The 27,059-nt window shown below is 37.9% G+C and overlaps 1 pseudogene; it reads right to left on the reverse strand.

Moving 5' to 3' along the window:
• Positions 1-24,229: 24,229 nt before the first annotated feature.
• Positions 24,230-25,100, reverse strand: LOC124987339 (transcription initiation factor TFIID subunit 9-like; annotated as a pseudogene).
• Positions 25,101-27,059: the final 1,959 nt, after the last annotated feature.

The raw sequence follows: 27,059 nt of genomic DNA on the forward strand, positions 1-27,059 counted from the left end.
CAATACCCCCTGCTTCATTTTTCCTGCGAAGGATTGCTTTAGCAATTCTGGGTTTCTTATTCTTCCAGATGAATTTCATGATTGCTTGTTCTACTTCTGTAAGGTACATCGTTGGGATTTTAATTGGAATTGCATTGAATCTGTATAGCACTTTTGGTAGTATGGCCATTTTGACAATATTAATTCTTCCTATCCAGGAACATGGGAGATCTTTCATCTTCTAAGGTGTTCTTTAATTTCTTTCTTTAGTGTTCTGTAGTTCTCATTGTAGAGGTCTTTCACCTCTTTTGTGAGATTGATTCCCAAGTATTTTATTTTTTTCGAGGCTATTGTGAATGGGGTAGTTTTCCTAACTTCTCTTTCTGAAGATTCATCACTTATGTATAAAAATGCATTGGATTTATGAGCATTGATCTTGTATCCTGCTACTTTACTGAATTCACTTATGAGTTCTAAGAGTTTTCTGGTGGAATTTCCTGGTTCCTCTAAGTATATAATCATATCATCAGCAAATAGGGATAGTTTGAGTTCTTCTTTTCCAATTCGTATCCCTTTAATTTCTTTGGTCTGTCTAATTGCTCTGGCTAGAGTTTCAAGGACGATATTGAATAGGAGTGGTGAGAGAGGGCATCCCTGCCTTGTTCCAGATTTTAGGGGGAATGCTTTCAGTTTTTCACCATTAAGAATGATATTAGCCATGGGCTTAGCATAGATGGCCTTTACAATGTTAAGGAACGTTCCCACTATCCCTATTTTTTCTAGTGTTTTGAGCATGAAGGGGTGCTGTATTTTATCAAATGCTTTTTCTGCATCTATTGAAATAATCATGTGATTCTTAACTTTAAGTCTGTTGATATGGTGAATTACATTTATTGATTTCCTGATGTTGAACCAACCTTGCATCCCTGGGATGAAACCCACTTGATCATGGTGCACTATCTTTTTAATATGTTTTTGTATGCGATTTGCTAAAATTTTGTTGAGAATTTTTGCGTCGATGTTCATTAAGGATATTGATCTGAAATTTTCTTTCCTCGATGTGTCTCTGTCTGATTTAGGTATCAGGGTGATATTGGCTTCACAGAATGAGTTTGGGAGGGTTCCCTCCTCTTCTATTTCATGGAATACTTTGAAAAGTATTGGAATGAGCTCTTCTTTAAAGGTTTTGTAGAACTCGGCTGAGAAACCATCAGGTCCTGGACTTTTCTTTGTTGGTAGGCTTTTGATGACTTCTATTTCATTACTTGAAATTGGTCTATTTAAATTGTGTATGTCCTCCTCGTTTAGTTTAGGCAATTCATATGTCTCTAGAAACTTGTTGATATCTTCGAAATTTTCTATTTTGTTGGAATATAGATTCTCAAAATAGCTTCTAATTATGTTTTGTATTTCAATCGTGTCTGTTGTGATATTTCCTTGTTCATTCCGAATTTTGGTGATTTGGGTTTTCTCTCGTCTTCTCTTTGTTAGTGTGGCTAAAGGTTTATCAATTTTGTTTATTTTTTCGAAGAACCAACGATTTATTTTGTCAATTTTTTGTATTGTTTCTTTTGTTTCAATTTCGTTGATTTCAGCTCTGAGTTTAACTATTTCCTGTCTTTTACTACTTTTGGTGTTGGTCTGTTCTTCTTTTTCTAGGGCTTTGAGCTGTAGTGTAGGTTGTTTATTTGTTGAGTTTTGCTTCTTTTATTGAATGCGCTCCATGAAATAAATTTTCCTCTAAGTACTGCTTTCATAGTGTCCCAGAGATTTTGATATGATGTTTCTTTGTTCTCATTTTCCTCTAAGATTTTTTTAATTTCCTTCCTAATATCTTCTGTTATCCATTCCTCATATAATAGCATATTGTTTAATCTCCAGGTGTTGGAGTAATTTCTGTTTTTTACTCTTTCATTTATTTATAATTTCAATTCATTATGATCTGATAAAATACAAGGAAGTGTCTCTTCTTGTATTTGCTAACATTAGCTTTGTGGCATAATATATGGTCTATTTTAGAGAAGGATCCATGTGCTGCTGAGAAGAAAGTGTATTCACTCTTCGTTGGATGGTATATTCTATAAATGTCTGTTAAGTCTAAATTATTGATTGTGTTATTGAGATCTATGGTTTCTTTGTTCAATTTTTGTTTGGAAGATCTGTCCAGTGGTGAGAGAGGCATGTTAAAATCACCTAGTATTATTGTATTGTGGTCTATTTGGTTTCTGAGATTGAGAAGGATTTGTTTGACATACATGGGTGAGCCACTGTTTGGGGCATAGATATTTATGATTGTTATGTCTTGCTGATTTATGGTTCCCTTAAGCATTATGAATTGTCCTTCTTTATCCCTTCTGATTAACTTTGACTTGAAGTCCACTTTATCTGAAATGAGGATGGATACCCCAGCTTTTTTGCTGGGTCCATGTGCATGGTAAGTTTTTTCCCATCCTTTCACCTTTAGTCTTTGGGTATCTCTTTCTAAGAGATGAGTCTCTTGCAGGCAACATATTGTTGGATCTTTCTTTTTTATCCAATCTGCCAGTCTATGTCTTTTGATTGATGAATTCAGGTCGTTAATATTCAGGGTTATTATTGAGATATGATTTGTATTCCCGGTCATTTGACTCATTTTATTAATTTATTTGCTTATTTTTGACACGACTTGGTTCCTCTTTATTTGAGATTTCCTTTAGGATATCTCCTCCCTTTGCTGATTTGCTTCTTTGTTTTTCATATCTTCTTCATGGAATATTTTGCTGAGAATGTTCTGTAATGCTGGCTTTCTTTTTGTATATTCTTTTAGCTTTTGTTTATCATGGAAGGATTTTATTTTGTCATCAAATCTGAAGGTAAGTTTTGCTGGGTATAAGATTCTTGGTTGGCATCCATTTTCTTTTAGGGCTTGAAAAATGTTATTCCAGGCCCTTCTAGCTTTTAAGGTCTGGATTGAAAAATCTGCTGATATCCGTATTGGTTTCCCCCTGAATGTAATTTGGTTCTTTTCTCTCACAGCCTTTAAGATTCTGTCTTTATTTTGTATGTTAGGTATTTTCATTATAATGTGCCTTGGTGTGGGTCTGTTGTAGTTTTGTGTATTTGGAGTCCTGTAAGCCTCTTGAACTTGATTTTCCATTTCATTCTTCAGATTTGGGAAATTTTCTGAAATTATCTCATTGAATAGGTTGTTCATTCCTTTGGTTTGTTTCTCTAAGCCTTCCTCAATCCCAATAATTCTCAAATTTGGCCTTTTCATGATATCCCATAGTTCTTGGAGATTCTGTTCATGATTTCTTACCATCTTCTCTGTTTGTTCAACTTTGTTTTCGAGGTTAAATATTTTGTCTTCAATATCTGAGGTTCTGTCTTCCAGGTGTTCTATCCTATTGGTTGTGCTTTCTATGGAGTTCTTAATTTGGTTTATTGTTTCCTTCATTTCAAGGATTTCTGTTTGTTTTTTTTTCAATATCTCTAACTCTTTATTGAAATGGTCTTTTGCTTCCTGTATTTGCTCTTTTAACTGTCTATTGGTGCGTTCATTCAATGCCTGCATTTGCTCTTTCATTTCATCGTTTGCTTCCCTTATCATGTTGATTATGTACATTCTGAACTCCCTTTCTGACATTTCTTCTGCCATGCTGTCATTGGATTTTATTGATGTAACATCCAGATTTGTTTGAGGCATTTTCTTCCCTTGTTTTCTCATGTCGTTCAGGTGTCAGTGGACTGCAGAGATGTTGCAGATTTCCTCTATTGATTTATAATGTCCCTGAAGATTGCTAGTGTATCCCCTCTTATCCTTCAGTAGCCTGAAGTCTTAGAGGAAGTTGATACTGCGGTGCTCCCCAAGGAAGCTGCCTCTCTAGGGGTGGTGGTCTTCAGGTGGGGTATATTCCCTGCTAGTGGGCAGAGGTGCCTCTACTTGTTGACCAATGGTCATCCAAAGGGGAACTAGACTGCGGGCTGAGGCAATGCCTGTTTGGGCCTGTGTCTCTGGTTTTACCGTCCTTGTGGGAAAACCTCACCCAGCGGGGAAGACTCACCTGGTGGGGAGGTCTTGCTAGTCAGTTCCCCTCCTAGAGGTTCCCCTCAGTCCACACCTACCGCCTGGGCAGGGCAGCCTTCCCAGGCAATGTTTCCAGGGGCCTGGACCTACCTCCTGGGCCTGGACGTCCTGCCCTTCGCAGACGAGTCTCCTTAGGTAGCCCCTCCTCCGAGAAGCTGCCCGCAGTCCTGGAACCTTCGCTCCACCCCTCAGCTTGTCTCTGTGTAGCTCTTTCAAGAAAAGGTGCTTAGATCCCCGGATCAGACCGTGCTTTGCACCTAATCGTCTGGCTATGCGACCCCTCCTCTGAACAGTCACTTGGAGCCTCGTACATATGCTCCAAGCCCCAGTGACTCATTACTCGTCTCTTCCTCCAGGCAGCCACCCGGTGTTCTATGTGGGCACTTGGAGACCAAGCCACTCCCTGCGCACCTCCACCTCCTCAGGACAGCCCCCTCCCCGTTGTTCAGGCGGTTGCTGAGTCCAAATAGCTCGCCGCCCAACTCTTTCTCTGGCAGCCCCTGGAGCCCAGGCAGATTGCTTCAAAAAACCAAGCGGTGTGCTGCTCGGCCTCCTCTGCAAAGTTCCCTGCTTTCCGAGTTCACTGTTCCAGCGGGGGGAGGTGTGTCTTGCCGCCTGGGCAGGGCAGCCTTCCCAGGAAAGTTCCCAGGGGCCCGGACCTCCCTCCTGGACCTGGGAGCCTCACCCTTCACAGATGAGTCTCCTTAGGTTAGAGAAGCTGCCCGCAGTCCTGGAAACTTCAATCCACCTTTTTTCGCTCCGTTTTTTCACTCCGCTTCGCTGTCCGTGTTTACCGCTCTAGCAGGGGTGGGGCGTCTTGCCGAGTCACTCTACTTCACAAAGTTCTCTGCGTTCCGGGGCTACTGCCCCATCCGGGACGCCTCCCCTATGGGAGAAACTCACCCGGCGGCTTTGAGTTGGTCCCAAGTCACTATCTCCTCTTTTGAATCTTGAGTCCTGGAGCAACATGAAATGCAGCCGCCCTCTAGTCCGCCATCTTGAAAACCTCCTTTAATTGTTGAATGTATATTAGTTTTCTATTCCTGTGTAACAAATAAGTAAAACTCAGAGGCTTAAAATGACTTCCCTGTATTAACTCAAAGTTTCTGTTAGTCAGAAGTCTGGTGTGGGTTGTTTATCTCATAAGACTAAAATCAAAGTGTTCACCAGCAATTTTTTCATCTGCAGCTGAGCATCTTCTTCCAAGCTCATTCAAATTGTCAACAGTATTTTGCTCCTTGTGGTTATAGAGCTGATACCCTCATTTTTGGCTGACTTTTGGCCAAGGATTGCTCTCATCTAAAGCCCACTTTGGTCGTAGTGATGGGGTCCTTTTCCAACACGGCAGGTTACTTTTTCAAAGACAGCAGGAGAATCTTTCTCTCTGGGCTGGTAAGATGGAGTCAGATAGAACATAATGTGATCAAGGAATTGACTGGATCGAATTCCCAGGCCCTCCACACATTCAAGAGGAGGGAATTATATATGGCATGTACATCAAAGGGCCATTTGGGGACTATCTTAAAATTCTGCTCACCACAGAGCATAAGGGTCATTCTATGTTGATAAAATTCAGCATTTTAACTGCATTATTCAAATCCCTTTTATGTTTATTTTTTTGATCTGCTTGACTTTTTGATCACATGCTGTTATACTATCGTGTTGATTTTGAATTTATCTACTTCTTGTAGTGTCAACTTTCAAACCTTCTTTCTCTCTATAAATATGTATATTGAGAACATTTTATCAGGGATTTACAGTTTTAAGTTATATTGATCCTCTTTAATTCTAATAATAGATTTTGTCTTTAAATCTATTTCATCTCTGTTAATATAGAGAGCTAAACCTTTACCTTGTTAGTATTTGCCATGTATATATTTTAAAATCTTCAACTACTATGTGCCTTCTATTAAGGATATGCAACAGTTATCTTTTGCTGCTTAACATACCACTCCAAAATTTAGAAACTTATTACAGTAACCATTTGATTTGCTCACTGTTCTGTAGGTCAGCAATATGTGTTGAATTTAGTTAGGCAGTTCTTGTGCAGATCTCATCTGGAATTATTCATATTATTACAATTCACCTAGCAATTTGACTGGAATTAGATGGTTTCAAGGTGTGTTCACAAGCCCATTGCAGTGGAGCCTGCCTGTAATCCCTGCCATTTGGAAGACTGAGACAGGAGGACTGCAAATTCAAAGCCAGCCTCAGCAACATAGCAAGCCCAGAAGTAACTTAGCGAGATCCTGTCTCAAAATAAAAAAAATTAAAAAGTCCTGAGGATATGACTCAGTGGTGGCATGCCCCTGGGTTCAATCACTTGTACAAAAAAAAGAAAAAAAGAAAAAAAAAAGAAAAAGTAAAGAAAAGATGTGCTCACAGATCTGGTGGTTGTTACAGCTTTTGACTGCATCACTTTGTCCACATAATCTTTTTCTGTATTTCTTTTTTTTTTGGGGAGTTGGGAGTAGGGTAGGGGTACTAAACCCTGGAGTTCTCTACTACCTAGCTACATTTCCAGTCCTTGCTGCTTTTTATTTTGAGACAGTGTCTTACTAAATAATTCAGGTTGGCCTTGAACCTGTGATCCTCCTGCTTCAGCCTCCCAAGTAGCTGGGATTACAAGTGTACACCACTACACCTAGCTCTATACATAGTCCACTATCCTCAAGGAGAATACCCGGGCTTCTTCATGTGGGACTGGCATGTGAAGAATAAGAACAGAAACGAAGCTCCATGACGTTTTGAGGACTAGGCCTGAAAATCTCAGAGTTTGCTTCTCTAATTGTCCTCACTTTGATCAATCATCATGAAGTAGAAGCTAGAGGGTATGCAGTCTCTATACGAATCTTGTGGAAGATACAGAGATATGTCAGTCAATATTCTCACAGCAGGTTCTTTGAAAAGGAGATATAAGCAGTGATGCTCCATGGCTGTCACATAGTTATAATTTAATACAATAATTAAAAGTATTTCACATCAGGTGAGGTGGTGTATGCCTATAATCTCAGGTACAAGGGAAGCTAAGGTAGGACAATTCCAAGTTTGAGGTCAGCCTGTACAACTTAGAGGCTATCTCAAAATAAAAAAATAATAACAACAATAATGGACTGGGAATGTAGCTCAGTGGTAGAGTGCCCTTGGGTTCAGTCTTCAGTAACACACACACATACACACACAAATTCATATTTTTTTTATTATTGAGAAATTTATTGACTTCTACTTTGTGTTTTCAAGGTTTATGTTTTCCTCTCACATATCATATGAAGGATTAAAACCATGAAAAAAAAGAAAACCTACTAGGCCTGAGTTCACCTTTTAAAAACCATTTGCCTTAACCATTGGTCAATTAACTTACACAGGAAAAATAAATTTGTTTCTTGATTTTTTAAAAAGAATTTAAGCACACTTTTACACAACTAGCTTTAAATGGCTATTATTATGTAGTAAAGACTTTAAAAGACATAAAAACAAGTAGGTTCTTATCAACTCTATTTTTCAAATTAGGGGTGTAGTCATTCTGATTTTCCTTTCTTCCTGGCAGTCCATTGCCTCCCAGTATTTGTCTTTCCTTCTTTAGTTTCTAGCTGACAAGTGGCTACCAAGAATGAAAAAGGGGTAGCAGTAGTTTTATAATGAAGTTCTGGAAAATAGAACGTTTTGAAAGTGTTATCTGTGACTTCCAGAAGTGTCTTTAAAGAGAAGGTAAGAGAGGGAGAGGTAGCTTAGTGGTAGAGTGTTGCCTATCATGTGCAAGGCCCCGGAGTCAATTCCCAGTACTGAAAAAGGGAGGAGGGGGTGAGGGAAAAAAGAATGCTCATCTTCTCCTTCCAGTTGGCTAGAATAGAGACAAGGGAATTGGATCTGGAGAGATACTGGATCACCAAGCCGTAGCTGTGTGATAAAGTTACTGGAGATTGAGAGTCTATTGTGAAGTAATCCTGGGTCTTTGAGTGTAATGCCTAAGAGCAATTACCCTGGTGTAGAAACAGAAGCACAGCAAGTCAGAGTTAGCATTTAGACCAGGTTTATTGCAAGGTGAGGGAAAGGCAAGAGAAAGTGAGATATGCCCTGGACAAAGAGACTGACATATTGGCTAGGGACTGAAAGGTGCTGAAATGATTAGGCTTTTTGCTTTTGTTAGGATAGGGTATGGGAGCTTGCAGTGGTGTGAAACCTTGGGGTGGGAGGTAGCCCCACCTTTTTGGGTTCCTGCTTGTAGCGACTGCCCTTTTGGGGGAGGTCATATGCCTGCTCTGTGTGGAAACAGAGGGCAGCACCTCTGTAGGTGGGTCACTTTGCCCTTTCTGGTCTGGTGTCATCAGCAGAAGGTCATGCAACAGTCAACTGAACAGCTTTGAGTGCATGAGTGACCTTGGGAAAGTGATATATACAAGTAATTTATTGGAAGAGAGTTTTGGGGCCTCTTTCAGGAATGTGGGGAAGACTGAAGTGCCATTCAGGAGTGTGGGGAAGATTGGAGTGCCATTCGGTGGCTCTGAGTAATTTGCCCCACTACTGCCCCAGTAGTTTGAATGGTCTTCTTAATATTGGTTTCTTCTATAGCTTCACCACACAAGGTGAAAGGAAATTTATGTCCTTATGGCATTGCATGATGGGTATTGAGTCCTCTGGGTCAGTCACCTGTCAGGAACCTTTTTACATTTCTCCCCTTCTTTGAACTTTCCCTTCTCCCATTCCTGCTCATCTTTAGCTAACTACTTATGCTATTAGTAAAGTTGACAGATCAGAATGATAAAAGAAATCTTATCATCCACTCTAGATCATTTATCTGAACCTTTAGAAGAGATGAAAATAAAATTCTGTTATGCTTTAGTTACTTGGGGTTTTCTGTCCTAGCTAGCAAAGCTACTTCTAAACATCTCCTTTCATTAGTTTTTGCTGATCATTTTATCCCCAGGTGTAAAATGCTCTGAAGGGCCTGATGAGAAGCAGCCACCTAGCAAACAAATAGGGTGGACCTTCCTCAGTCTAAGGAAGGGGGATGTAAAAACATGGGTCAAAATTAAGACAAAACCATCTCTGGCACAAACATACTCACTAAATACTTAATTACTGAATGAACGAATAAAAGGTGGCTGCTACGTTTTTGAACCAAATGTTTATTACCTGCTTAGAAGGTAGATTTTTTCCTTCCTCCACCAATTAGCTCATTTATACTCATTTCTAAAAATGTAGCTCAAATGTAACTTTGCTGTCAAGGATCCTCAGCTTTTTCAGGCAGTGGTGATGCCTGCATCCTTGCCTCACTTCTGCAGTCATCTCATTATACCGAAATATGAGAGCAAGGTCTGTGAGCTTTCTTATTTGTGTCCCTAAGACCAAACATATTATGAAAGGATGGAAGAAAAGCAAGGAAAAATTTCTTCTAAATATCAAATTATATAGGACTTTCCTCTGAAGATTTGCTTCCCCTTTGAAATTTAGGAAGTGTATTAGCCTAGGTTCTCCCAGGAAATAGAGCCCATATGTGTGTATTGGTGGTAACTAGTGACCTCATGACATTGTAGCTGTTTTAGTGCCTGTGAGTACCCTCTGTGATATATGCACAAGGATGATATTGCCTAGTGGTCCATTTTTCAGAATGTATTCCCATTGTTAAGTGGCTCATGATTACATATAAATGCATTTATATTTATATCTATCTGTAGGAGGAGGTTTATTTTAAGGAAATGACTTATGCCATTTTGGAGACTGGCAAATCTTAAATCTTCAGGCCAGGCAGGCAGGCCAGAAATGCAGGGAAGAGCTGATGTTGCAGTCTTGTTTAAAGGTCACCTGGCGGAAGAATTCCTCTTGCGTGGGAAAGCTCACACTTTTCCCTTAAGGCTTTCAACTGAATGGATGAGGCTGACCCACATCATGAAGGTTAATCTGCTTTACTCAGAGTCTATTAAGTGTTAATCACAGGGAAAAAAAAAACCCTTCATAGCAACACCTATACTGGTATACTAGTATTTTTATACCAAAAACTGGGGTACCAGGCCTAGCCAATTTGATACATACAACTAGCCATCACAGGAATCATAAGGAGAAGGGAATTTTTAATAGTGGTTTTAAGTTCAAATTGTACTATTTAGATTAACTCTGTCAGAAAAAATTGAATTTATTGTCCAGTAGTAAATCACTGTGAAGCTAGGAAAAAAATATTGCTTGTGATAACTGAGAGAGAAGATTCTGTAGAAAATAATTAGAAATAGAATCACATGTGTTTAGGAATCTGAAATTCATTATCACTGATTTCATGATTAAAGAAAGTTCATACTCATGGAGTATTGCTATGTAATAAAATTAAGCCAATGTTACATGAACCAAGAGCTCTAGGGGGGAAAGCAAAAGAATGTGCACATCAGCATATTCATTTAAGGTTAAAAGATTTTTAGTATTATGAATCAAGAATTTAAATGTCCCCAAGACATAATACATCTTTGCTCAGGATGAGATGTCTTATTCATAACCCAGATGAAAACTATATATAAAGAAGGAAAGAAGGAAGTGGTCCCTAGAATGCATTGGTGTAGATTAACGGTGCCAGGCTTCAGTGTTGTAAATTTAACTTCTATTGCTGTTTGTGCACTAAAGGGTACTCAATCGGCCCAAAAGAATTAATGCAACTTCTAAAAGTAGGCCAGCTAATTTATAGGCAATAGCTTACATGCCAGGGAAAACTGGATCAATAAGTAATATTATATTTATTTCCAAGAAACCTAGAAACATTTTTTTTTCTCAGTTAAAAGTAAGTGGGTATATAGTCAGTCTGAAAGTACTTTTTTCTGAGAGTGGCAAACATGAGGACATGCCCTTCTTTGAGGAATGAGGAGGATGAAACAGCTGCCTAGGAGGCAAAGAAGAAGAGTGGGTGGTAGGAATGTTAAGTGGATCCTCTCCTGCATAGCAGAAGGAGGATGTAAAAATCTAAGAACTTTGGTCAAAAAGAAGGCCAACTCTAAGAAAAAAAAAAATGCTCCCTGGTAATAAAACTACTAGAATCCCATTCAGTCCTTCTTTTTTTCATTCATCAATCTTAATTTATTTGGCAATTGTTTATGGAGTAGGTAGTATGTTCTAGAACCCAAGCTAAGACTGTAACACATACAGCCTATGCTATACTTGCCCAGTCCATATCCATTCAACTTTCTCTGGAGGTTGCCTATACATAGTCCCTATTCATATCAATGGTTTCTCTGATCTCTGCTAAATGAGCATGTTCTCTAGGGCTGAACTTGAGCTCAGAGGTGCATTAGTGTCCTTGAAGGAATCCTCAACCAGTTGGATACCCCAACTTCCCCATCACCCAGCAGAATGAGTCGAAATCATCTTCCATAGTTTCTGAGAGGGTCCCTGGGAGGATTAAGGCCCAAGTTGCCCACGATAGTAACTGGCTTATTGCCCTCTCTTTATTTGCTTTCCTACCTTCCTTATCTCACTGTTCTTCTCCCTTCCTTCCAATATTTCCTGGACCTGGACTTCAAATAACCTCTCAAATAATCAAATCTTCATGTATTTTGAAACTAAGACAGCAGGAAACAAGGCAGACAAATTCTCTATTTTTGTGGAATAAATAAGTGAAATAAATAAGTATGCAAAATAATTTGAGATTAGAACTCAAAGAAGATAACAACAAGAATTGAAGGGAAGACTTGTGGTGTTGGAAGAGAGGACGCTGGTGAGAAGGTGGCCTATGAACTGAGGCTTGAGAGGAAGGAGCCAAGTGTGTAAAATGCTAGGGGAAATATCCCATTCCCACAAAATTTTCTTCTCATACCAGAAGAAAGAGTTTTGTGGGACCCCCTCTTTCTCTTCCAGAGTTACCCTCTATCTCTATAGGGTCTAAATATAACTAACTACGGCAGCATCCCTGGTTCTGGATGCTGAGCTATACCCACCTCAGGGGAAAGGTGAGTACAGAGGAATGTGGGACTACCTGCTATGGGGCCAGGCACCACAGGGCCTTGGGATAGTCCAGGGGACTTGTCTTCCCACAGTTACTGTTTGAATCTCTGGCTCTGGGATCGAAGGGCTCTGTTATAACCTGTGTCCTTGATGTAGACCTGTGTCTTCTCCAGGTTCATCCTTTTCCCTTTATGCACTGTCAGCAGGACCTCAGTTCACCCTTTTTCAATTCCTGGGAGGCTGGGATGAAAGAGGGGATATCCATTGGCTGTAGCTGCTAGGGCTTCTCCCCTCCCTTTCTACTGACCACAGATCTCTGGACCAGAGCTTCTTTAGGCTGTCATTCCGAATGAGAGAACATCTGAAGCCAGAAGAAAGGGGTTTCCTCATGGCAGACTTTTCCTTTATTTTTTCCATCAGTGAGGGAGAAAAGTCAGCTTCTCACCTGTGTAGGATCTTGGACTCTCTCCAGGGGAATTCTGATTAACTCCTGGTGCTATGACTTGGGAGAAAGAAGAATCCGCTGCATTTGGTAATAAAGATATAACTTCATTGGTAAATGCTGTTGATTCTTTTAGTAAATCCCATTCCATCCTAGAGTGATTATGGTGGAGAAGCAGAACTGGAAAAAATTTCCCCATAACTTTGCCAACTTGTTTCCCCGATTCAGAGTACACTTCAGCAACTGAAAACATCCAGGTCACATAGGGCAAAGCCAAGGGCTGCGAGGAGACTGGAATTTCTTCCCCTGTGCACCAATCCCCCTTTATGCCCTTTTCCAAATTCTGGTTTCATATTTAGAGATGAAAACTCCATTCTTCCTGACTGACTAGCAACTGAGTCTACTCAGAGGCTGAGTCTCAACAGAATGAGCCAGCAGAACACAACACAATAAGTTCAGTGTTTGTTCCTGGGATTTTTCACACTATCTCCACCAGGTTTGGAGGGGACAGGAGTGGGAAGGTTGTTCTGTGCCCATGCTGACCTTTGAGAGAACAATTTCAGCATAGATATTGTTTTGGAAATAAAATCAGATTATGTTAGGAAGGAGTGGGTAGGGAAGAAATAGAAACAGAAAAAAAAGAAGCTTTATTTGAGATCATGGGCCATTTTAAAAAAGAAGAAGAAAAAAAGTATAGTAATCAGAGGAATCAACAGGTTGAAGTGTTTTTTGTTTGTTTTTAAACTAAGCTGAGGGAAATCTGGGCACATTAAAAAGAAGAAAGGCTGAAAGAGAAGAGAATACAAATTCTGGAAACTTGCAAGGATGCGTAAGAGGGTGCTTTCTTAATGTAACAGGCCTTATTTGTGTCATACACAAATACAGACTCCAACATTCATGACCCTCTCGCCCTCCATCACTTCTTCCTTTTTGCCCTTCACTTCTTTGCCTTTTCCTCTTTAGTCGACTTAGTGTCTCAGTTTGGCTCTATGTAGAGAGGACATGTAAATGTAAAAGATGAATTTCTCAGAACCTGCATCCCAACCCTGAGATACTCACTATTGCCAATAACTTGGTGAATATTTCTACAGATTTCTTATATGAATACAAACTCAGATGACTATTTTTACAATAACATTTTTACAAATATCAAATCAAAATATTTCTGTAATTACTTTTCTCTGCTATAATTGCATTTTAATATATCTACCATACCTATTCTTAGAGGTAGTATTGACTAGTCATTAAGAGAAAGCATTCTGAAATCAATTAGACTGGGTTCAAGTCCTGACCAAGCTACTGAGGCAGTCTTCTCTTTCCACAGTTCTGTTACATATGAATTTCTATTTCCATGATTTAGTTAAATAACACCATTTCCCAACAACATAGTTCTGTTATTAGTGGAGTATATTGACTGTAATTACATGAAGAATAAATGTTGCCGCTGATTCTTTAGGCTACAAATCACTACATAAATAATGAATACACATAACCAGTGACCAATGCATCACTTCTCTTAAAGTCAGTTGGTGATTGATCACTTCCCATCTTTTACTCAGTTCACACACAGCAAAACATGTAGTTCCGTGACCTCCTTGTCTCTCATTAATAAACCCATGTGGCACTTGACAAAAATTGATAATCAAAGAGAATTGACTAACAAAGATGAAAATGCAGCAGGGAAACAATACTGGAAATGAAATTTGAGCAGAATGGATAAAAGAAATAACTATCATGGAAATGTTGACACTGTTGCCATTCGAGTAACTCTGAGACAGGCATTCAGGGGAACGTAGTAAAAAGCACATTCACTCAAACAAGGAAAGCGGTTGTGATGGAAAAGATAATGTCCTAGAAGAAGTGGCACCAGCAAAAACTTCACGTCACAGGAACTCTCAGAGATATTCTACAACACTGAGAGCACAAAGGATAAAATATTGGAAGATGATCCACACTTTAAAAGGAGGATTATGATTTGCCAAGGAATAGAAAAGATGCTTGCTCCATAGTATAAATAGTATGAGAAACAATTTGAGTGAGTATTCAAACTACTCCCGATGAGTGCTTTTACAGAAAAGTAAAAGTCTTTAATTCTCAATGTTTCTGACATTTAAAATTAGAGAATACCACAACCACAATCAAATATAGGACCAACTGGGTGTGGTGATGTAATCCCAGTTGCTTGGGAGGCTGAGGCAGGAGGATTGCAAGTTCAAGCCCAGGCTGAGTAACTTAGAAAGACAATCTCAAAATAAAATTTTCAAATAGGGCTGTGAATGTAGCTCAGCAGTAAAGCACTTGACTAGCATGTGTGAGGTCATAGGTCTAGTTCTCAGTACCACAAAAAATTAAAAAGTAAAAAAATAAAAAATAAGAAAACACACAAGTATTTCTATTTCTATTGATCATTGCAAAGAAACTTCCTTGTATTACCTTGATACTTGTTCTCACCTTTGCCCTAGCAACCATTAATCTGTTCTCCATCTCTATAGTTTTGTCATTTTGAGGATGGTATATAAACGTGAACACACAATATTTAACCAATTGAGATTGGTATTTTTCACCAAACATAATTACCTTGTGACCCACTCTGGGTGTTTGCCTCAACAGTTCATTCCTTTTTATTGCTGAGTAGTATTCCATTTTATGGGTGTACCAGGGTTTAACAATTCACCCATGGAAGGACATTAGGTTGTTTCTAGTTTTTGACAGTTGCAAATAAAACTGCTGTTAACATCCATGTACAGGTTTCTGTATGAACATGTTTTCATTTAAGATAAATGGCAAAGAATTTGACACCTGGGTTGTATGGCAGATGAATATTTAGTTTTATAAGAAACTGCCAAATTATGTTTCAAAATGGCTGTACATTTTACATTTTTACCAGTACTATATGAATGATGCAATTTATCCTCATTCTAGCCAATATTAGTGTCATCCTTTATTTTAACCATTTTGATAGGTGTGAAATGAAATCTCATTGTAGTTTTAATTTGCATTTCCCTGACAACCAACATGGTTGAACTTCTTTTCATGTACTTGTCATTCCTTTCTCATCCTTGGTAAAATGTCTCTTTATAACTTTGCCTATTTTCTAATTCCATCACTGGGGTGTTTTTTGTTGTTGTTGTTTTGTTTTGTTTTTGTGGTTTTTTTTGTTGTTGTTGTTTGTTTCTGCTTTTGAGATCTGAGAGTTCTTTAGATTCTTTTTTTCAAATTGGTACATCTCAATTATCAAAATGGTGGGTTTCTTTGTGGCATATTCATACATATATACAAATACAATTTGATAAATTTAATTCCCCAATATTCTGTATAAAATTCTTTCTTGAGAATGTGATTTACAACTATTTTTCTCTAGTCTATGCCTTTCTTTTCATATTCTAAACAGGGTCTTTCACAGAGAAAGATTTTAATTTTTTTGTTTTGTTTTGTTTTGGTATCAGGAATTGAACCCAAAGGCACTGAACCAATGAGCCATATGGCCAGTCTTCTTTTATCTTTTTATTTTTATTTTTTGAATAACTTTAATAACTTTTTAAAAATTATTTATTTTGATTGATTATACACAAATGGGGTAAAACTTATTTATCTGGTTATACATGAAGTAGAGTCATACCATTTGTGTAATCATACATGTAGATAGGGAAATGATGTTTGTCTCAATCTGTTATTTTTCCTTCCCCAACCTCTCCCACCCCTCTTTCCTCTATACAATCCATCCTTTCTCCATTCTTGCCTCCCTCCCACTCCCCATTATGCATCATCATCTACTTATCAGAGAGATCATTCAGCCTTTGGTTTTTGGGATTGACTTATCTCACTTAGCATATATTCTCCAATTTCATCCATTTGCCTGCAAATGCCATAATTTTTTAAATTCTTTATGGCTGAGTAATTTTCCATTGTGTATATATACCACAGTTTCTTTATCCCTTCATCAATTGAAAGACATCTAGGTTGGCTCCACAATCTAGCTATTGTGAATTGAGCAGCTATGAACATTGATGTGGCAGCATCACTGTAGTATGCTGATTTTAAGTCCTTTGGGTATAGGTCGAGGAGTGGGATAGCTGGATCAAATGGTGGTTCCATTCCAAGTTTTCTAAGGAATCTTCACACTGCTTTCCAGAGTGACTGCACTAATTTGCATCCCCACCAGCAATGTATGAGTGTACCTTTTTCCCCACATCCTCTCCAACACCTATTGTTGCTTGTATTCTTGATAATTGCCATTCTAATTGGGATGAGGTGAAATCTTAGGGTAGATTTGGTTTTGCATTTCTCTTATTAGTAGAGATGTTGAACATTTTTTCATATATATGTTGATTGCTTGTAGATCTTCTTTTGTGAAGTGTCTGTTCCCATCCTTAGCCCATTTGTTGATTGGGTTATTTGTATTCTTGGTGTAGAGTTTTTTGAGTTCTTTATAGATTCTGGAGATTATTGCTCTATCTGAAGTATGTGTGGCAAAGATATTCTCCCACTCTGTAGGCTCTCTCTTCACATTGCTGATAGTTTCCTTTGCCGAGAAAAAGATTTTTAGTTTGAATCTAACCTAATTATTGATTTCTGCTTTTATTTCTTGTGCCTTGGGAGTCATGTTAAGAAAGTCTGATCCTAAGCTGACATGATGAAGATTTGAACCTACTTTTTCTTCTGTAAGGTGCAGGGTCTCTGGTCTGATCCCAAGGTCCTTGATCCATTTTGAGTTGAGTTTTGTGCAGGATGAAAGATAATTTTGAGACAGAGTCTTGCTAAGTTGCTTAGGGTCACACTAAATTACTGAGGCTGGCCTTGAATTTGCTATCCTCCTGACTTAGTTTCCTGAGCCACTGGAATTACAGGAGTGTACACACCCAGCAAAAGTTTCCATTTTTGATAAAGTCTAATTTATCAAATTTTTCTTTTATGATATTCTTACTGATTTTTAAGTGCTCACATATTAAGAAGATTAGATACATTATAAATCTATTTTATACAAAAGAATTTGTTTCATATAAAAATTTTTTTTGTATAGATTTCTTCATTTTAATCTGTTGCTTCCTAAATTACCTTAAAATTTTCTTCTTTGGCTTCTTGAATTTGCTGTCTGGTTTTGTTCAGCACCCCAAAATGTAAATATAAATCTTTACAAAACATTTTCCATTATTGGAAAAATATAGTACATTTTCTCTCTCCATTTCGTTTTTTTCCCCCTAACTGATCTCACAGTCTCAGCTATCACTTCTAGCTTTGACTTGTATTTCTAGATCCAGACTGATTAGACAATTTCACGTTGGTTATTCTTTCACACCTTAAATTTGAATGTCCCCAAAGGAAATTCCTTCCTAAGGATAGCTCCATCATCCTAAGCAGGAAATTGTAGCAATGTGGTAACTTTTCCCTTTCTCTTATAAACACATATGCAGTCACAAATTCCTACCAATTTTATTTTGCAGAATCTTTTCTTTTTCTTTTTTTTTTACTGGACTAAAGAGTGAGAAACTTTTAATCAAGCCTGAACTGGAACCACTGTCAGTACCAGAGCAGGTCAGAGAGGAGGGGGTCACACAAAGAAACAGAAAGATAGACATATTTGACAAAATTATGACAAACACTGGCAGAAAGCAAAGTCAGTCTGGATTCCACTGAACCCAGAACTGAATAATGCTGTGTGAGAAAAACTCCACTTTTTCTAATTTATGTGGATACCTGTGGTAGGAAAAGACCTGTTGAGGATCCCTAAGTCTGCACCTTAGGAAAAATATAATTTCCTGCATCTTTATCTCCTGGAGATAACAGCAAATAGTATCATTGAAGAATAACTCTTTGAGTCCATCCCATTTATTGATTCTTGCTTTGATTTCTTGTGCTTTGGGAGTCTTGTTGAGGAAGTCTGATCCTAAGCAAACATGATGAAGCCTACTTTGTCTTCTGTTAGGTGCAGGGTTTCTGGTCTAATTCCTAAGTCCTTGATCCATTTTAAGTTGAGTTTTGTGCAGGGTGAGAGATAGAGGTTTAATTTCATTTTACTGTATATGGATTTCCAGTTTTGCCAGCACCATTTGTTGAAGAGGCTATCTTTTCTCCATTGCATGTTTTTGGCTCCTTTGTCTAGTATGAGCTTCCTGTATTTTGTTGGGTTTGTCTCTGTGTCTTCTATTCTGTACCGTTAGTCTTGCAGAATCTTTTAAGTCTACTTCTCCATGGTTCAGATGCTAGTCATCACTAATTTGAGCTGGTATAGTTGCCTTCTGAACAGTGCTCCTGAGTTTTCTTTCTTTCAATATATTCCCCTCCCCTTTTTTAAATAGAAGCAGGATGTTTTCTTTTTTCCTGTTCCCATCCCCCCTTCCTTCCCTTCATCCCCTTTGTCTAATCCAAGAAACTTCTATTTTTCCTTCCCCACCCTCCTTATTGTGTGTCAGCATTCACACAATAAGAGAGAATATTCAGCCTTTGACTTTTTGGGATTGGCTTATTTCACTTAGCAGGATAGTCTCCAGTTCCATCTATTTATTGGCAAATGTCATAATTTCATTCTTCTTTATGGTTTACTAATATTTCATTGTGTATATGTACCACATTTTCTTTTTTAAAAATTTTTTAAAAATTGTTATAATTAATTATATATGGCAGTAGAAGGCATTTTGACACATTGTACACAAATGGAGCATGGCTTCTCAGTCCTCTGACTGTACATGGTACAGAGTCACATTGGTCATATAATACATGTACATAGGATAATAATGTCCCTCTCAATCCATCATCTTTCCCATCCTCACACCCTCTCTACTCCCCTCACTCCCCTCTGCCCAATTTAAAGTTCCTCCATTCTTCCCTACCCCCACCCCATTATGAATTAGCATCTGCTTATCAGAGAAAACATTCAGTCTTTGGTTTTTGGGTTTGGCTTATTTTATTTAGCAAGACATGCTCCAGCTCTATTCATTTACCTGCAAATGCCATAATTTTATTCTTCTTTAAGGCTATGATTTTAAGTCCTTTGGGTATAAACTGAGGAGTGGGATAGCTGAGTCAGATGGTAGTTCCATTCCAAACTTTCTGAGGAATCTTCACACTGCTTTCCAGAGAGGTTGCATAAATTTGCAGTAACACCAGCAATGTACAAGTGGACATTTTCCCCTGCATCCTCACCAACATTTATTGTTACTTGTTTTCTTGACAATTGCCTTTCTGACTGGAGTGAGATAGAATGTCAGTGTAATTTTAATTTGCGTTTCTCTAATTGCTAGAGATGCTGAACATTTTTTCTTATATTTGTTGGCCATTCATAATTTTGTGAAGTATCTCTTCAGTTCCTTTGCCCATCTATTGAGTGGGTTATTTGTGTTTTTTTTTTTTTTTTGGTGTTAAGTGTTTTGAGTTCTTTATATATCCTGAAGATTAATGCTCTATCTGAGGTGCAGGTGGCAAGCATTTTCTCCCATTCTGTAGGCTCTCTCTTCACGTTATTAGATAGTTTCTTTGCTGTGAAGAAGCTTTTTCATTTGATATCATCCCATTTATTGATTCTTGATTTTACTTCTTCTGCTTTAGGAGTCTTGTTGAGAAAGTCAGTTCCAAAGTCAGCATGATGGAGAGTTGGGCCTACATTTCTAGTAGGCACAGGTATCTGGTCTAAAGCCTAGGTCCTTGATCCATTTTGAGTTGAGTTTTGTGCAGGGTGAGAGATAAGGGTTCAATTTCATTCTTCTACATATGAATTTCCAGTTTTCCCAGCATCATTTGTTGAAGAGATTATCTTTTCTCCAACTTATGTTTATGGAGCCTTTGTCTTGGATGAGATAACTGTATTTATGTGGGTTTGTCTCTGTATCTTCTTTCCTGTTCCACTGGTCTTCATGCCCATTTTTATGCCAATACCGTGTTGTCTTTGTTTATAGCTCTGTATTATAATTTAAGGTCTGGTATTGTTATGCCTCCTTTAGAAGCAGGATTTTAGTACAACAATGAAGTCTAGTATTTTCTATTTATAACAAATAAATATTGCCCTGCCCTAATCAGTGACTTTTTTTTGCTTGTGATGCAAATATTCTGTTGCCTTCCCCAGCCCCCAAATCCTCCTTAGCCAACCCCAGTCTTTGGTGGGCTCCTAAAGCCCAGGATGCAGTGGTGAATTACTCTTTCTTTGGCATGAGATTTGACACCAATGAGTCTGTACTCAGCTCCTGGGGAGGGCTGAGTGCATGGTGAACAATATGCTCCCGTTCATAGTCATAAGAGTAGAAAACAGAACTTTTCTAGCACGAGTTGAAGATTTAAAACGTCAGCATGAAAGAAGTAGGGAGAAAATAGATGAGTACAGACACGAGATGTAGAGCCAGAGATGTCGTTGTTCAGAGGAGGAGGCTGATGCTACGAAACAGCACAAGTCATTCAAAACCTGGAGAACTCCCATGCATTCATTTTTAGAAAGTTATAGAAGGATTGCTTTATAGAAATTAGATAGTTAACCCAGAATGTGAATGATGAAACACATAACAAATGGGGTCCTTATTCAGGAAGGCAGTACAGAGGTTCAGAGGATCATCACCTAAGGCCAGTTCCAGGAAAATTGTGCAGCAGATTTTATATTATCATTCCTCCATGAACAGGTTTTGATTTTTCAATTTCATTGTCCAATTCTTTACAACTTGATTTAGCTTTCTATAATAGCTTCATTTGCTTCTTGGCAAACTTGATGAGATCTTCTTTGGGTAGTGTTTCCAGCTTGCCTCTCTTGAGAGAGTCTTTTAGTCAAATATTCCCTTCACCTTGGATGTCCTGGTCCTATCCTGAATATTCTCCATCTCTGTTCCTGTTGGGAGCCTGCAGCCCAATAGAGGCCCAAATCCCAGCCCTTTAAATTTTTTTTATTTTGAGACAGGGTCTTGCTAAGTTGCTTAGGACCTCATTAAGTTGCTGAGGCCAGTATTGAACTTACGATCCTCCTGCCTCATCTCTCTGAGCCACTAGGATTACAGGTATGTGCCACTGTGCCTGACTGAAATTAAAAAAAAAAAAAAAAAAATATATATATATATATATATATATATATAAAACCTGAATAGATCAATAATCATGGAAGAGTTGGAAAAGATTTACCATTTGAAAAGGGATGAGGCCTAACACTAGTTACTAAAGAGAGGAAAAAATTGAACACTTGCCCTTCACTTGCAATAAAGCTGCATGACCCACCAAAAAAAAGTAAAGTGTTCAAAACCAACTCTAAAAAGAGTCACTTTAATAGATTGGGGCAGGCAAAGCAAAGGAGTGAGACTTGGTAGGTTCTTGTTTGTTTCTTTATAATTTTTTTCCAAATAAAATAACTTAAAATGATAGATTAAACAGAAAGAGGTGTGTTTGTGTGGAGAGTGGGGTGGAATTTGCATTGTTTTTGTGCTCTGGAAACCTCCAGATGGCAGCATTTTACTTTGGAAGAAGGTGTTCAGTGCCTGCAGTACCCCTCCTGCTTTTCCTTCATAAAGGTACCCAAGAGTCAGGCTGTCAGCAGGGGGAGGGGAGGGGAGACAAGGCGGCAGATGCATTTCAAATACTCTGACCTTTCATACTTTTCCCAAATTTGCCATCCACAGAGAACCTCTAAATTGGCAGTTTGGTAGGCAGTTTCTCTACAGTCATTATAGAAGCAGGTATTTTGTTCTTGCTGCTTTTGTGCCACTCCAGTTAAAGAGCCAATTTATCTGTTCCCAGCACGCCATTTGCCCAGAAACAATTTTTGGTTTTCATCTTGGAAATTAGGCAGTGAAGAGTCAACATTATAATACTGCAGTAACATCAGCCTCACCCAAACTGCTGAAATGGCCTCTGTAGAGCCTCTTCTCCAAACAGCTGACCACATCACTCAGCTATTTCTAACATCTAGGGCTTCTGATCACAAATAAACCAAAACTCCTTAAAATGATTTGTAGAACCCTGTAGCGTCTGGCCCTCTCCACTTCCTTGACCTCATCCTCTATCATCCTGCCTCTTGCCTGCTTACTTTGTTCTAGCCACCATGATCTGGCTGTTCCTTTTTATAGAATGGGCTTTTTCTACCTCAGGGCCTTTGTACCTCCTGACTATCTCTCTGATTTTTGCATGTCCCATCTCCCTATTCAAGTATCTTCTCAGGTGTCATTTCTTCAGTGAGTTCTTCCCTGATCACTTTCCACCTCTCCCCACCTTATCCTTACCCTGCTCCTCTCCCATTGGAAGAAAAAATTGCCTAATAATTTTACTGTCTGTCTTTGTCAAGCATAATATAAATATCAATGAGGATTGGGTCTTTGTTTTTGTTTAAGTTAATTAATTCTGTTTTAAAAAACTGTGGTGCTGGAGGTCAAACCCAGGACCTCACACACTCTAGGCAAATGCTCTATCATTGAGCTACATACTTAGTCAGACCAGGGACTGGAACTTTGTGTCATTTACTCCTGTCTCCCCAGAATGGAGAAAAGTGCCTGATACATATTAGGTGTTCAGTAACAAGACATTGAGTAAATGAAAGTATGAAGCAAACTTCAGTCAACTGATGTCTCTATTCCATTTCTTCTGACACATTGTGTGGCAAATGTTTGAAAGTCCAAACCCAAATGAGGAAGTCTTATTGACACTAAGTCATTGGATTTTTGACCTGTATGATTCTCTGCATTTATTTATTTCTTAAACAGGTATTTGATTTTTAAAAGTCCCCATAAATGTGGCACTAAAACACAAGTGTTCAGATAAATAATAGCAGTTAAATATGTTTAACCTTTAAATGATTTAAAAAATTGAAAATAGCATTAGACTGTTGAACAAGAGATCCGTGGAATTAATTCTTAAAAAAAGTTAACTTTACTGAGAAGTTATACAAATTACAAAAAGAACTTATGATCTACATCAAAAGAATATCTGCATTACTAATCCTGGATGATATTTTGTCTGTGAAACAGTACTGAGGCATAGAATATTCAGACTGCAAAGCGAAGAGTGTAAATACTTAAGATGTAAGTTCAATAATGACTCTGTCCCCATTACAGTTCTTTTTTTGGTAAGAGCAATATACTGTGTCTTCAATTGCTGAATGGAATTGCATCCAGATGTAAGTATGTGGAAAGAGAAATTCTGAAAAGTTCTTGGTAAATAAAAAACAATTCATGTAATATTTCCATTTGTATGGATCTAGTTATACTCATGATATTTGATTTGGTTTTGCTAGTATATAGAATCCCAAGATTAGAATTATAATAAATAATATTCTGTTTTGAAAGATTAAAATAATTCTCTAACTTCTTTAGTAATAATCAATAGTCCTTAAGGAGAAAAATATTAAGTATCTTCATTGAAGTGAGTTAAGTAATTTTTCATAGTACCTTACTGAGTATTCTTGTCATTTTTCTAAATACCCATTAACTTAATTGTCATTTTTTATTTAAATATCAGTTTGGTTATTTTGTTATGCATATCACATTATAACTAATCATAACACTTATATTCTATTAATTATTTACAATGTGTTCACATTGTGCCAAGCACATCTGTATTACTTGATTAATACTCATGAGCCAGTTTTGGAACCCAGATGCCATTTATAATCAATTTTCTTTCTTTCTTTCTTTTTTTTCAAATAATGAACAACTTCATTTTTTACACATAAACTCTGGTGAAAAACCATTACTTGTCCTATTAAAGAAAATCCAACATTTCAATTGAGAAGAATAATAACTATTATTTACTCATTAAATACTATTTAAGACATTTTCTAAAACACAACATGAAAACATCCAGCATAGTTTATAAATTTCAGTAGAATGAATTCAAGACCAAGTATACAGGGTACACACATCAAAGTTTGATCACAGATTATCAAAGTCATCATCGTCATCATCTTCTTCACGTTTTCTTTTCAATGCATTTGATGATTTATTGGCAGTATTTTGTGATGGTACCATATTAGTGATAATAAGAATGTTTTGCAGGGATTGAAGCTTTTAAAACAGAGGACTGTGAAGCAGGAATCTATGCTGTAAACCTTTGCCCTGTGAGAGACATTGAAGTCCCTACTTTAGTTGAGACAGGCATGGTTTGTGAGGGTGGTGTGCCTGCACGGGAATACCTGGTCTCCCACTTAACCAGCACTTACCCATACAAAACTGTTACTCTTCTCATGGTAGATGCCTTTTTAAAAAAATATTTTTTGGTTGTCGATGGACCTTTATTTTATTTATTTATATGTGTTGCCGAGAATCAAACCCAGTACCTCACATATGCCAGGCAAGCACTCTACAACTGAGCCACAACCCCAGTCTGATTTTTTTTTTTTTTTTTGAATGTCTTGAACTTCTAGCCTGGAGCTGTTAAGCTGATAAGCAGTATCTATCAGGTGGCAATCTTTGAATATGCCTTGATCAATGGCAAAGAAGTTTGAGTTCTTTGCCTTGTAATATCTAATAAAAAATATCTCTGGGGAGAAGTGGTAAAAGACTGGTCAGTTTGACACCAGATTGCCAATCACACATCATCTGCATTGACAGTAGCTTTCTTAGTATGATTTGAATAAATTTTATTATCATCTAGAATTGTGTTTACATATTGGAAGGCAAGCTCCAACATCTGATTTATATTTCTTGGCTCATATTCTGTAATCCCCATGTCCTTCAGGATTTGTGCCATCATCTGTGCATCTTTTGGCATGCTCTTGGGAGAAGCCATCTTTCCAGACCCCATGATATCCAGTGATCAAACTTCTCAAGCTAAATCACCCACATTGATGTATTTTAGACCTGATTTTGATACAAATTCTTGGTCCAGTGTGGGTTTTCCAACCCCTGGAGTACTGGTGAGCATAATATATGGGTACAATACAGTCTTCCACTGTAATGGTATAAATACCTCTATAATCAATTTTCAGTGAGAAAAAAGGCTCTAACTTTTCAAGCACTAACTTATAAATGAAGTTAGTACAATATAAGTGGGATGCTGTCTGAACTGGAGGACTATACTTTTAATGAATGGAAACATGCAGCATTACAAAATTAAATCAAATTAGAATAACTGGTGTGTGCAAGAGAACATTGAAGCACTTTCTTAATTTATCTTCATTCTGCATTCTTGTCATTTAAAGATATTATTCTGACAACATTGTTCTCAGTATATTTGCAAACTAAAGTCTGTTATATGCGTTACTTGCAGTTATTTTTCACAATAAGCATTATTCATGTGAATTTTGTTGTGGCAGTGTTTGACAGCAATGCCTCTACCCTCTATGCTAAAGGTTTCCTTTGTCCAAATAGCTATATCATTTCTGATAGCCATAGTCTGAATTTTCTGCTGCTAATCCTGTGTTGTACAATTTTCTGCTGCTGATCCTGTGCATTGATACACTTCAGTGATAGCTTGTTAATATTCTTTGGCTCACACTTGCCCTGCTTGATTCAGCACAGTTTTTAGTTCACCATAGGGAAATTATTTTGATGAAGAACCCAAAATGTCCTCAGCCATGTGACAAGAGGCCAACTTATTCTTCTGTTATGCCAAGGCATAGTTTATTCCAGCATCCATTTCCCTATTTTGGGGTAAAATCAACTCGTTTGGGGAGCCACTGTCTTCACTGGCTCAACTGAAGCCTATGCTTCAGCTGGGGTTGAACTATTCCCTAGAGCTTGAGCTAGTGGTTGGTATATGACAACTGAGCGTAATAAATGCCCTGACTATAGAGAGTAGTTTTAGAATAGGCCTATGACCAAGCAGAACAGTCACAGAACAGTCATAGTCATGAACATTAGGCTAGGACTTTTTGCTAGACCCCTGATAAAGAGAAACACTCTTTTGTTTTCTGGGGTTGCAAAACCCAGACCTGCTAATTGTCATTTTTCTATCACTTAAGGTCAGCTTAAGAATGAAAGTCAAGATAGAAGTTTAAAAATATACAAACTACATTGTTTGAGCATCTAAATCTACCTGAAGCTGGAGGTAAACCCTTAACATTAGCTTAGGTTGTTTGAGTTGGTTTTCATCCTTTGAAACCAAAAAAAAATCTTGAATAAAAAGGTGGGGAGTATTACAATCCAAATCTGAAGAGCTGCTATATGACTATATTTACCTTCCAAAGAACATCAAGTCATTTTAAGGGCTGCGGATGTAGCTCAGTGGTGGAACACTGGTCTAGCATGTGTGAGGCCCTGAGTTCAATCCCCAGTGCTGCAAAATAAAAAAAAAAAAGTATAATAATTAATAGAAAAGGAAATCTCAGTTGAGGTACCAAAGAATTCCCATGTAAGGCACATGCTTTTGAATTTAGTCTCTGCTTTCTAGCTTTGTGATAACGGTCAAGTTACTTTAACTCTTAGCCATAGTTACCTTATATTTATAATACAAACAATTAAAAAAGTCTTTTTCCTTTACTTTAAAAAAAGACAAACAGTTTAATCTAGGGAACAAACTTAGAATGGTGCATGGGTATAATAAGCACTTAAAATACACTGATTGTGGTTATCATTCCGCCAATTGTAGGCTTCATAAGATTTGTGAGAAAGGGTTCTCACAGCATGATGATGTTCTCACCTGTTTCTCAGCCACATTTGAACTTGGATATGGTAACTCACGGTAAAAATGCAAGACTCTAGACTAGACCATACTTAGCACATTCAGCTCTTCTGGGTTAATGGTTAATGCAGAAAGGTAACA

This window comes from Sciurus carolinensis, chromosome 6, assembly GCF_902686445.1.
Source record: "Sciurus carolinensis chromosome 6, mSciCar1.2, whole genome shotgun sequence".
Classification (NCBI taxonomy): Eukaryota; Metazoa; Chordata; class Mammalia; order Rodentia; family Sciuridae; genus Sciurus; species Sciurus carolinensis.